Source organism: Callorhinus ursinus, unplaced genomic scaffold, assembly GCF_003265705.2.
Source record: "Callorhinus ursinus isolate GAN/ISIS: 27379988/994484 unplaced genomic scaffold, GSC_fseal_2.0 scaffold9, whole genome shotgun sequence".
NCBI lineage: Eukaryota > Metazoa > Chordata > Mammalia > Carnivora > Otariidae > Callorhinus > Callorhinus ursinus.
This window is the reverse complement of record NW_027397071.1, coordinates 14,546,127-14,559,424: the sequence shown is the minus strand read 5'-3', so window position 1 is coordinate 14,559,424 and position 13,298 is coordinate 14,546,127.

Here is a 13,298-nt window from a genome sequence, read left to right as displayed (position 1 = left end):
CAGTTGTAAATGGGATCGACTCCTTAATTTCTCTCTCTTCTGTCTTGTTGTTGGTGTAATGGAATGCCACTGATTTCTGTGCATTGATTTTATATCCTGCCACTTTACTGAATTCCTGTATGAGTTCTAGCAGTTTTGGGGTGGAGTCTTTTGGGTTTTCCACATACAGTATCATATCATCTGCAAACAGTGAGAGTTTGACTTCTTCTTTGCCAATTTGGATGCCTTTGATTTCTTTTTGTTGTCTGATTGCTGGGGCTAGGACTTCTAATAACATGTTGAATAGCAGTGGTGATAGTGGACATCTCTGCCACATTCCTGACCTTAGGCGGAAAGGTCTCAGTTTTTCCCATTGAGAATGATATTCGCTGTGGGTTTTTCATAGATGGCTTTTATGATATTGAGGTATGTACCCTCTATCCCTATACTCTGAAGAATTTTGATCAAGAAAGGATGCTGTACTTTGTCAAGTGCTTTTTCTGCATCTATTGAGAGGATCATATGTTTCTTGTTCTTTCTTTTGTTAATGTATTGTATCATGTTGATTGATTGGCGGATGTTGAACCAACCTTGCCGCCCAGGGATAAATACCATTTGGTCGTGGTGAATAATCCTTTTAATGTACTGTTGGATCCTATTGGCTAGTATTTTGGTGAGAATTTTTTCATCCATGTTCGTCAAGGATATTGGTCTTTATTCTCCTTTTTGATGAGGTCTTTGTCTGGTTTGGGGATCAAGGTAATGGTGGTCTTATAAAATGAGTTTGGAAGTTTTGCTCCATTTCTATTTTTGGAACAGTTTCAGAAGAATAGGTATTAATTTTTCTTTAAATGTTTGGTAGAATTCCCCTGGGAAGCCATCTGGCCCTGGGCTTTTGTTTATTGGGAGATTTTTGATGACTGCTTCAATTTCCTTAGTGGTTATAGGTCTGTTCAGGTTTTCTATTTCTTCCTGGTTCAGTTTTGGTAGTTGATACATCTCTAGGAATGCACCCATTTCTTCCAGGTTATCTAATTTGCTGGCATAGAGTTGCTCATAATATGTTCTTATAATTGTTTGTATTTCTTTGGTGTTGGTTGTGTTCTGTCCTCTTTCATTCATGATTTTGTTGATTTGGGTCATTTCTCTTTTCTTTTGGATCAGTCTGGCCAGGGGTTTATCAATCTTATTAGTGTTTTCAAAGAACCAGCTCTCCTAGTTTCTTTGATCTGTTCTACTGTTCTTTTGGTTTCTATTTCACGATTTCTGCTCTGATCTTTATTATTTCTCTTCTCCTGCTGGGTTTAGGCTTTATTTGCTGTTCTTTCTCCAGCTCTTTTAGGTGTAGGGTTGGATTGTGTATTTGAGACCTTTCTTGTTTCTTGAGAAAGGCTTGTATTGCTCTATACTTTCCTCTTAGGACTGCCTTTGCTGTATCCCAAGGATTTTGAACAGTTGTGTTTTCATTTTCATTAGTTTCCAGGAATTTTTTTAATTCTTCTTTAATGTCCTGGTTGACCCATTCATTCTTTAGTAGGATGCTCTTTAGCCTCCATGTATTTGAGTTCTGTCTGACTTTCCTCTTGTGATTGAGTTCTAGTTTCAAAGCACTGTGGTCTAAAATATGCAGGGAATTATCCAATCTTTTGGTACCAGTTGAGACCCGATTTGTGACCTAGGATGTGATCTATTCTGGAGAATGTTACATGGGCACTAGAGAAGAGTGTGTATTCTGTTTCTTTGGGATGGAATGTTCTGAATATGTCTGTAAAGTCCATTTGGTCCAGTGTGTCATTTAAAGTCCTTATTTCCCTGTTGATATTTTGCTTAGATGAAATGTCCATTTCAGTGAGGGGGTGTTAAAGTCCCCCACTATTATTGTATTGTTGTTGATGTGTTTCTTTGCTTTTGTTATTAATTGGCTTATATAATTGGCTGATCCCATGTTAGGGGCATAGATATTTACAATTGTTAGATCTTCTTTTTGGATAGACTCTTTAAGTAGGATATGGTGTCCTTCCTCATCTCTTATTAGAGTCTTTGGCTTAAAATCTAATTTGTCTGATATAAGGATTGCCACCCCAACTTTCTTTTGGTGTCCATTAGCATGGTAAATTGTTTTCCACCCCCTCACTTTCAATCTGGGGGTGTCTTTGGGTCTAAAATGAGTCTCTTGCAGACAGCATACAATGGGTGTTGTATTTTAATCCACTCTGATAGCCTGTGTCTTTTGATTGGGGCATTTAGCCCTTTACATTCAGGGTAACTATTGAAAGGTATGAATTTAGTGCCACTGTATTGCCTGTAAGGTGACTGTTACTGTATATTGTCTGTGTTCCTTTCTGGAACTCTCTTTGCTGCTTTTAGGCTCTCTCTTTGCTTAGAGGACCCTTTTCAATATTTCTTGTAGGGCTGGTTTTGTGTTTGCTAATTCCTTTAGTTTTTGTTTGTCCTGGAAACTTTTTATCTCTCCTTCTATTTTCAATGACAGCCTAGCTGGATATAGTATTCTTGGCTCATATTTTTCTCATTTAGTGCTCTGAATATATCATGCCAGTCCTTTCTGGCCTGCTAGGTCTCTGTGGATAGGTCTGTTGCCAATCTAATGTTTCTACCATTGTAGGTTACAGATCTCTTCTCCCGAGCTGCTTTCAGGATTTTCTCTTTGTCTCTGAGACTCGTAAGTTTTACTATTAGATGTCGGGGTGTTGACCTGTTTTTATTGATTTTCAGAGGGGTTCTCTGTGCCTCCTGGATTTTGATGCCTGTTTCCTTCCCCAAATTAGGGAAGTTCTCTGCTATAATTTGCTCCAATATACCTTCTGCCCCTCTCTCTCTTTCTTCTTCTCCTGGGATCCCAATTGCTCTAATGTTGTTTCATCTTATGGTATCACTTATGTCTCGAATTCTGCCCTCGTGATCCTGTAGTTGTTTATCTCTCTTTTTCTCAGCTTCTTTATTTTCCATCAATTGGTCTTCTATATCACTAAGTCTCTCTTCTGCCTCATTTATCCTAGCAGTTAGTGCCCCCATTTTTAATTGCACCTCATGAATAGCCTTTTTGATTTCAACTTGGTTAGATTTTAGTTCTTTAATTTCTCCAGAAAGGGTTTCTGTAATAACTTCCATGCTTTTTTCAAGCCCAGCTAGTATCTTTAAAATCATCATTCTGAACTTTAGTTCTGATATCGTACTAATGTCTGTATTGAGTAGGTCCCTGGCAGTCGGTACTGCCTCTTGTTCTTTTTGTTGAAGTAATTTTTTCCGTCTTGTCATTTTGTACAGAGGAGAATAGATGAATGAGAGAACAAAATGTGAACAGGGTAACAATGTCCCCAGAAAATATACTCTAAACTAATCAGAAAAGACCCGAAACCAGGGGAAAAGAAAGGGAAAGGAAGAAAAAAGAAAAAGATAAAGTTAAAAACAAACAAAAACAGAACAAAACAAAAAATAAACAGAATATGATCAAATATGATCAGGCTGTTGCATAGATCAGTGCCACACACTAGATTTTGGGTGTATTTTGGTCTGTTAGAAGAAAGTGCCTCCCAAAATTTTAAAGAAAGTAAAACTTATATATGTACAAAAATAAGGGTTAACATGATGAAGGGATGGCATATGACTGTAAAGATGAAAATTATAAAAAATTTTATAAAAGGAATTGATAAGATAAGAAGTTTGAAAAAAGAAAGAAGAGGAATTAAAAAAAAAGGGGAGGGAGAATGTGATCAGGCAGTAGACTAGAACAAAGCCATACACTAGAGATTTAGGGTATATTTTGATCTGTTAGAAGAAACTGTGTCTCAAAATTTTAAAGAGAGAACATCTGATATATATATGCCAAAAATAAGGGCAACTACTATGAAGAGATAGAATATGACTCTAAAAATGAAAAATACAAATGTTTTTTAAAAAAGGGATTGATAAGATGTTGGTTGAAAAAGGGAAAAAGAAAAATTCACACACACAAAAAAAGACAGTTAAAAAAAATTAACTTTGAAAGACTAAAGAAGCATGGTAAAAAAGCTGTGAATTCTATGTGCAGTATTCCCCTAGTGTTGGAGTTCTGCCGTTCTTATTGATCGGTAAACTTGGTCTTGGCTGGCTGGCCTTGCTGATCTTCTGGGGGAGGGCCGTGTTGCCTTTGTTCCCAAATGTCTTTGCCGGAAGCAGAATTGCCCCACCCTTTCCTGTCCAGGGTAAGTAATCTGCTCAGGTTTGCTCTTGGGAGCTTTTGTTCCCTGCAAACTCTCCGTACAGCTTTGGAGGGGGAGAGTGAAATGGTGGCCTCCCAATCTCTGCCCCGGAGGAGCCGCGAACTCGGGGCCCTGTTCCTCAATAAGCCCCAGAGAATAGCACTCAGTCACTCCCATCTCCCTGGTCTCCGGCTGCACTCCATGCTCACCCGGCCTGTGACCGAGCGTTTCTATCTCTGGCACCCGACTCAGTGTGGTCTCCAAACCCAGCAGACCCCTGAGGTGCGTTCCCGCGCCGCTCCTCCCAGGGGAGGATGGGGAGTCTCCCTGGGTCTGCCGCTTGTTGGGTCCCTACTGGAGGAGCAGTGGCCTGACTGTGTCATGGATCACAGTTTATGGCAACCCCGAGCTGAGAGCCCACTCCTCGGCTCTGTCTCTGCAGCCGGCTTCCCAGCTCCGATACCTGCGAGTTCTTCTGCACTCAGGCACCCCCACTCTTTCTGTGACCCCGAGGGTCCTCAGACCACACTGTCCCTGCGAGGGTTCCACCGCCTGCTTAGCCACTGGAGCGAAGTCACTCAGCGGAGCCGACTTCTAAAAGTTCCGATTTTGTTCTCCGCTGCTCTATCACTTGCTCATAGAGTCTGACAGAGGCCGCCTCCCCCGCTGTCTATCTTCCCGAATATCGCCTTGGATTCACTTCTCCGCACATCCTACTTTCCAAAGTGTTCGCTTTTCTGTTCAGAGTGTTATTACTATTCTTTTCTTCAATCTCCTGTTGAGTTCATAGGTGTTCAGAATGGTTTTATCCCTATCCAGCTAAATTCCTGGGACCTGCTGAATTCCTGGGACCAGATGAAATCCAGGTCTCCTACTCCTCCAACATCTTGCTCCGCCCCCCAATTTGATCATTTAGAAGCTGCCTAATTTGTATGCTCCTCAACACTTTCTTTTCTTTCTTTTATACCAGGTGCCTGTTAATAATTTTGCTAAACAAAAGTAAAGTTAGACAAACACAATAACATTGACCCCAACAGTTTCTTTTTCCAAGATGGTACATTGATAGCTAGAGAACAGAAATGGTTCACATCAGTGTACATGACCAATAATCAAAATAAAAGTCAAAGTTCTTGCTCAAGAATGAGGAATAGAGGATTTAAGGCATAGAGCTACTCATGTCCCAGCCAAAATCATAATGGAATTTTAGAACCAGCAGGTATAGGGTTGAAAGAATTAGGAAACTTTCGTTAATAGTGAATACTATAAGAGAACTTTCTAAACACTGTTTTTCAATAGAAAACTATGAATAATGTAACAAGGGGCTAGTAGAATGACAGAAATGCCAAAAACATCACTATGCGAGAGATTAGCTGGTCAGAAGGGTAGAACACACAATAGAAGAATGAAGCAGAATAAAATATATGTGATTCTTCTTATTTTATGATTTAACTCTCCTCTTCCTACCATCCTGCCAACCTAAAAAACATATATGACATTTCCCCCTACCTTGCACTTTAACTCCCTTTATGAGGCTTAACGCTAGCAACATTTGCCTTGCTTAGAACAAGCTTGCCATCTAGTGTCAATCACTGGTAACTACAGAATATGGGAAAGCATTAGGTGCATACAAACATGCAACCATTACCTCAAAACTTAAACCACTCTCTTTTTTTAACATAATGTGTAGAGTTCCTATTATGAGCTGGTGTCTGGAGATACAGTGGTAAGAAAAAATATTAATATGGTTCCTAAAAGTCTCATGGGGAAGACAGACATTACTCAAATAATCACCCATTAAATGTATACATGACAACAAATACAACTTCAATAACACTGACACTGTGCCAGATTAATTCATATAATACTCATAAAAAGCCTATAAAGGAAGACACTTTCTCCATTTTACAGATTAGAAAACTGAGGCAGAAAGGTCACAAAACTTCCCCTGGTTGCACAGCAGAACAGGAATATAAACCCAGGCTGTTTCACTCTCAAATCTGTGTGTTTAACTGCCTCTGAATGCAAAATTGAAACTTTGACATATGCAAGCAAGATAAATATATGATTGAAAAACACTTATTAATTCAAAGAATAATTTCTGACCGCCTAAAATGTGCCAGGTACTATATTTGGCCTGTGGATGAAGAAGTGAACAAGAAAGACAAGACAAATATACTTAACCTCATAAAGCCTGTAACATAAACATGCACGTGCATGCACACACTCACATATATTAGCATTAATATAATGTCTAGGCTGTTATATGACCAAAATTTAATACATCAGGATAAGTGATTAGTGATGGGAAGGTGAGGAGGTACACTATTTCCAGATCAGTAATGGAAATCCTCTGAGGAAAGGACATCTGAACAGATATATGTTGAATAAATGTGAGGGATATGAGCATCTAGAAGAATACTAGAAAGAGAGATAACAAACACAAAGGCCACAAGGAAGGATTCTATTTTTCATTCCTTGCCTCTACCCCATCACCCCTACCCCCCCCCCACTGCAGCCAGAATGACTAAAGGGGAGTGCATAAGAAACAGATTAGTAGGATTATGAGATTATAGAAGCACCCTATAAGGCTTTAGAGGACATGATAAGGACTTCATATTCCAAGAGTGATAGGAAACCAATTGAAAGGTTCAAACAACACGATCAAATTTGTATCTTTTTTTAAAAAGATTTTATTTATTTATTTATTTGAGAGGGAGAGAATGAGAGATAGAGAGCACGAGAGGGAAGAGGGTCAGAGGGAGAAGCAGACTCCCTGCTGAGCAGGGAGCCCAATGTGGGACTTGATCCTGGGACTCCAGGATCATGACCTGAGCCGAAGGCAGTTGCTTAACCAACTGAGCCACCCAGGCACCCCTAAAGTTTGTATCTTTTAAAGACCACACTAGTTACTGTGAGGAGAATAGACTATAAGGTGTATAGAGTGGAAACAAAGAAATTGATCAGGAGGCTATTGCAACTTTCCAGTTAAGACATAATGATGAAATCTAATAATCAGGGGTGCCTGACTGGCTCAGTCCATGGAACATGTGACTCTTGAATCAGGGTTGTCAGTTTGAGCCCCACATTGGGTGTAGAGATTACTTAAAATATTTAAAAAAAATTTTAGATCTAATAATCAAATCAAACTTATAAATGACTATAATACAAAGGAAACTGTAAGTGCCATAATAGAAGGTACAAAATATATAGGTCATCAAAATCTGTATTTGTATGAAGACCAAAAAAATCATCATTAAGGGGCTGGGATATGCAGCATATCTAAGTATATAGAGAAGAATATATGAATGTGTTCAAAAAAGAATAAATACTTCAATTTCCCTGTAGCATAAGGTGAATGTAAGGGTAAAACATGAATTAGAATCAAATAATGGAGCAACTCAAAGCACTAGGGAGATAAAAATTAGTCTCTTTATTTTTTTCTTCTCTGCTTTCTTACACAGCTTCCTGTAACAACTCAGTTACATGCTGGTTTCCATTTGTCAATGTATTTGGTCTGTCTTTTTAAATGTCCTTGAGGGTGCTGGGCACAGAAAATGATGTTCAAAAATGATTTAAAAATCTGCTCAAAGACCACCAAAACATACCACATCTATAGTCCGACAAACATAGGTTTATTTGCTGCCATAAGAAATTTCACATTAGAGGAACTGTCCGTAGAGCCAGTGGTCTTATTAGTTTGGGGACAATGTAAAGTTTAACTAATCTTTTTTTAAATTTTTAAATTTATTTTAATTGCAGTATAATTAACATACAGTGTTATATTAGTTTCAGGTATACAATATAGTAATTCAACAATTCTACACATTACTCAGTGCTCATCACCATAAGTACACTCTTAATCCTTTTCATCTATTCCACCCATGCCCCTACCACCTCCCCTCTGGTAACCATCAGTTTGTTCTCTATATTTAAGAGTCTGGGTGTTTTTTGTTTTGTTTTGTTTTGTCTTTTTTTATTTGTTCCTTTGTTTAGTTTCTTAAATTCCACATGGGAATGAAATCATATGGTATTTGTCTTTCTCTGACTTATTTTACTTAGCATTATACCCTATAGATCCACCCATGTTGTTGCAAATGGAAGATTTCATTTTTTTTGTGGTTAATATTCCATTATGTGTGTGTGTGTGTGTGTGTACACACACACACACACACACACACACATACACATATATATAAAACACCTCTTCTTTATCCATTCATCTTTTGATGGAAACTTGGGTTGCTTTCACATTTTGGCTATTGTAAATAATGCTGCAATAAACATAGAGGTGCCTATATCTTTTCACCTTAGGGTTTTTGTATTCATTGGGCAAATGCCCAGTAATACAATTATGATCATAGGGCAGTTCTATTTTTAATTTTTTGAGGAACCTCTATACTATTTTCCAGAGTGGATGCACCAGGTTGCATTCCTATCAACAGCATTATGAGGGTCCTTTTTTTTCCTCTACATCCTTGCCAATATTTGTTTCTTGTGTTTTTTATTTTAGCCATTCTGACAGTTGTGAGGTGATATTTCCTTGTGGTTTTGATTTGTATTCCCTGATGATTACTAATATTGACAATATTGTGTCTGTTGGCCTTGTGGATGTTTTTTAGACGAAATATCTGTTCATGTCTTCTACCCATTTCTAAATTGGGTGTTGTTTTTTTTTTTTGGTATTAATTGTATAACTTCTTTACATATTTTGGATACTAACCCTTTATTGGATATGTCATTTGCAATAATCTCCCATTTAGTTAGTTTAGTTGGTCTCTTAGTTTTGTTGATTGTTTATTTCACTGTGTAGAAGCTTTTATTTTGATGTAGTCCCAATAGTTTATTTTTGCTTTTGTTTCCCTTGTCTCAGGAAATACATCAAAAAAAATATTTCTGTGGCTGAGGTCAGAGAAATTACTTCCTGTACTCTCTTCTAGGATTTTTATGGTTTCAGGCCTCATATTTAGGTCTTTCATCCATTTTAAATTTATTTTTGTTTATGGTGTAAGAAAGTGGTCCAGTTTCATTCTTTTGCATATACTTGTCCAGTTTTCCCAATATCATTTGTTGAAGAGACTTTTTCCCACTACATATTCTTGCCTACTTTTTTGAAGATTAATTGACCATATGTTCATGGGTTGATTTATGGGATCTCCATTCTGTTCCATTGATCTATGTGTCTTTTTTTGTGCCCGGACTCTAAAGCTTTGATGACTACAGCTTTGTAGTATAACTAGAAGTCTGGAATTGTGATGCCTCCAGGTTTGCTTGTCTCTTTTCAAGATTTCTTTGGCTATTTGGGGTCTTCTGTGGTTCCATACAAATTTGAAGACTGTTCTAGTTCTGTGAAAAATGCTGTTGGTATTTTGATAGGGATTGCATTAAATATGTAGATAGTTTTGTGTAGTATAGACATTTTAACAATATTTGTTCTAATCCACGAGCATGGAATGTCCATTTCTTTGTGTCATCTTCAATTTTTTTCTACATGTTTTATAGTTTTCAGAGTACAGCTTTTTCACCTCTTTGGTTAGGTTTATTCCTAGGTATCTTATGGTTTTTGGTGTAATTGTAAATGGGATTGATTGCTTAATTTCTCTTTCTGCTGCTTCATTATTGATGTATAGAAATGCAACAGATTTCTATAGATTGATTTTGTATCTTGCAGCTTTACTGAATTCCTGTATCAGTTCTAGCAGATTTTTTTTTAGTCTTTCAGGTTTTATATATATATATATATATGGTATCATGTCAACTGCAAATTGTGAAACTTGTCTTCTTCCTTACCTATTTGGATACCTTTTATTTCCTTTTGTTGTCTGATTGCTATGGCTAGGACTTCCAGTACTGTGTTGAATACAAGTGGTGAGAGTGGGCCTCCTTGTTTTGTTCCTGACCTTAGGGGAAGGCTCTCAGTTTTTCCCCACTGATGATGTTATATGGGTCTTTTTGTGTTTTTTTTTTTTTTCATATATGACGTTTATTGTGTTGAGGTATGTTCCCTCTAAACCTACTTTGTTGAGGGTTTTTATCACAAATGGATGTTGTACTTCGTCAAATACTTTTATGCTTCTTTTGAAATGATCATATGGTTCTTATCCTATCTCTTACTGATATGACATATCACGTTGATTGATTTGCAAATATTTAAACACTGTTGAAACCAAGGAATAAAGTCTACTTGATCATGGTGAATGATGTTTTTAATATATTTTTGGATTTGGGTTGCTATTATTTTGTTGAGAGTTCGTGCATACATGTTCATCAGAGATACTGGCCTGTAGTTCTCTTTTCTTCTGATGTTATCTGGTTTTAGTATCAGGATAATGCTGGCCTCATAGAATGAATTTGGAAGTTTTCCTTCCTTTTCTATTTTTTGGCATAGTTTGAGAAGAATAGGTATCAACTCTTCAAATATTTGGTAGTATTCACCTGTGAAGCCATGTGGTCCTGGACTTCTGTTTGTTCAGAGTTATTTTGATTACTGATTCAATTTCTTTGTTGGTAATCAGTCTGTTTGAACTTTCTATTTCCTCTTAGGTTTCAGTTTTGGTAGTTACAGTTTTCTAGGAATTCATCCATTTTTTACAAGTTATTCAACTTGTTGGCATATACTTTTTCATACTATTTACTTTATATTGTTAGTATTTCAGTGGTATTCAGTCTCTGTGCCTGTTTCTGTGTGTTAAGGAAGTTAGCTACAGCTCCTGTTCTTGAGAATAATGGATTTATGAAGATGAAGTCTTTTAGTGCCCTGCCATGTAGTGTTCCCCGTTCCCCAGGCATTGGCACTTCCGAAAGTATAACCAACTGTGCTGCGTGCATTCTGCTGTTCTATCACAGCTGCTTTATCCTTCAAGCCAGTCGTCTGCAGAGACTGTCTGTCTGTTGCGGGCAGTGTTTGGTCCCTGGCCTGAATGTGGCATGTTTTAAGTAGGTGTGTTCTGGTCTGCTTGTGAAAAGAGACCTGCTGCTGGAACTGAGGTGCTGTAAAACTACTGGGCTGGGAGACATGGTGTTGGCAGGGGTTTGGGTTGGTCTTCTGGGGGAGGGGTCCCAGGCACTTTGGGACTGAAGCATCTGTGACTGGGAAGGGTGATTCTTGCAGAGCATGGGGTGGGGGTGCTTAGCATAAGCAAATTAGATAGGGAGAGCCCGCCCCGGCACTGGTTCCTGCAGGTGGCTCTGTGTTTATGCTGAGGGGCAGGGGGAGGGAAATTGTGCTTGCCAGTTCCTTTGTTCCTGGAGAGTTCTCTTTGTTAATGCTGTCTCTCTGGGAAATGCTCCAAGATAAGCAACTAACCTCCCCACTCTATGCCCCAGGCACTCTTCAGAAGGCTGTTTCTATGTATAAGTCAGTGGACTGTTTGCCTGCCTTCTCTGCAAGAGAAGCCCAAGTGTCCTCCAAGCTTTCCCAGAGCCAAGCATGCTGACCTTTAAAACTCCAGGCTTTAAGCCCCACTGGTTAGAGAACTTAAAAAATTCAGGCTCTCTCGCTTTCCAAGCCAATTGCTATAGGGATTCATTTCCCCATGTGCTCCTGAGTGTTAGTCTATCTCTCAACCTTCTCTGCAACCATGGCTTCCTCCCACCACAGTGGCCACGATCCATTTCTCTCCCAAGCTACATCTCTGCACTTTCTACCTTCTTCAAAGTGGCCTCTTTTCTACCTTTAGTTGTGGAGTTTTTTCTGTCAATCTTCAGATCAATTTCTGGAGTATTTAGGATGATTTGATAGTTGTCTAATTTTATTTGTGAGACAAGGTCAGCTTCAGGTCCTTCTACTCTGCTGCCATCTTCCCCTCCCAAATATATTCTTATTATAAGACTAATATATACTATAATATATATTCTTCAATATGCATATAAATTTTAAAATCTTATAATAAATAAAAATTATATATTCATAGAGAAGATAGATACTAATTTTGAAGAATTGGTTCCTGTAATTATGGAGGCTGAAAAGTCCCATAATTTTCCTTCTATCACCTGGAGATCCAAGAAAGCTGGTGGTATAAAAGTCCAAATCTGAAAGCCTGAGAACCAGGGGAGCTGATGGTATAAATCCCAGTCAAGGCCAGAGGTAAAATATTCCAGTTCAACAGTGAGGTAAGAAAAAAGGGGTGGATTCTTCCATCATCCACCTTTTGTTCTATTCAGGCCCTCAAAGGATGGTATGATGTCTACCTGTAGTGGACTAGGCAAGCTACTTCACTGAGTCCACCAAATCAAATGCTAATCTCATCTAAAACCACCCTCCGAGACAAACCAAGAAATAATGCTTAATCTGGGCACCCTGTGGCCAGTTAAGTTGATATATAAAATGAACCATCAGAGTGTATTACTAGAATTAGCTTTGATATGGTTAAAGGAAAAACCAAAAAACCCTAAACTATCAATGCATTTAACATAATAAAAATTGTTTCTTAATTATGCAAAGTTTGGTGAAAGTCCAGCAATTTCCTAAGGCAGTTGTTACTGATATGGTAACTAGGTATTCTATGTTAAGTTTACCTGTCTGCCTATGTTTGCCTTATCTCTATAATCTCAATGTGTGGCCTCTATCATCACTGCTTTCACATCTACTCTTCCATGATGTAGTCTGGAATTGACACGTTTCTTTCAGTAGCAGGTCATTGACCAGAATGAATTACATAGTCCCACCTAAAAACAAGGGAGTTGGTAAATGAAGAATACATGGAATAATTGTTGAGCCTTATTGTGTCTGTCCAGGGGGCAAGGACAAAAGTAGAATGGCCACGAGACTATTGCAATTTCAGAAAGTTCATGGTGGCTTTGACAGGGTGGTAACAGTGGGGATGGAGAAAAATGGTCCAATTTTTGAGATATTTTCAAGGTAAAATGAGGATTTGCTGAATGGAGAGTCATGGGATATAAAAGATAAAGAGAAATCAAAAGTAATTGAGATAGAAAAAATTTAAGAGGTTTAGAAAAAACATCAAGAGCTCAGTTTTAAACATGCTGTGATTGAGATGATTATTATACAACATGGAGGAGGTGTTAAAGTAAGCACTTAGATTTATGGTTTTGAAGCATACAGGGAAGAGGTAAAGGCTGGAGATATAAATTACAAGTCATCAATATATGGATGGTTTCTAA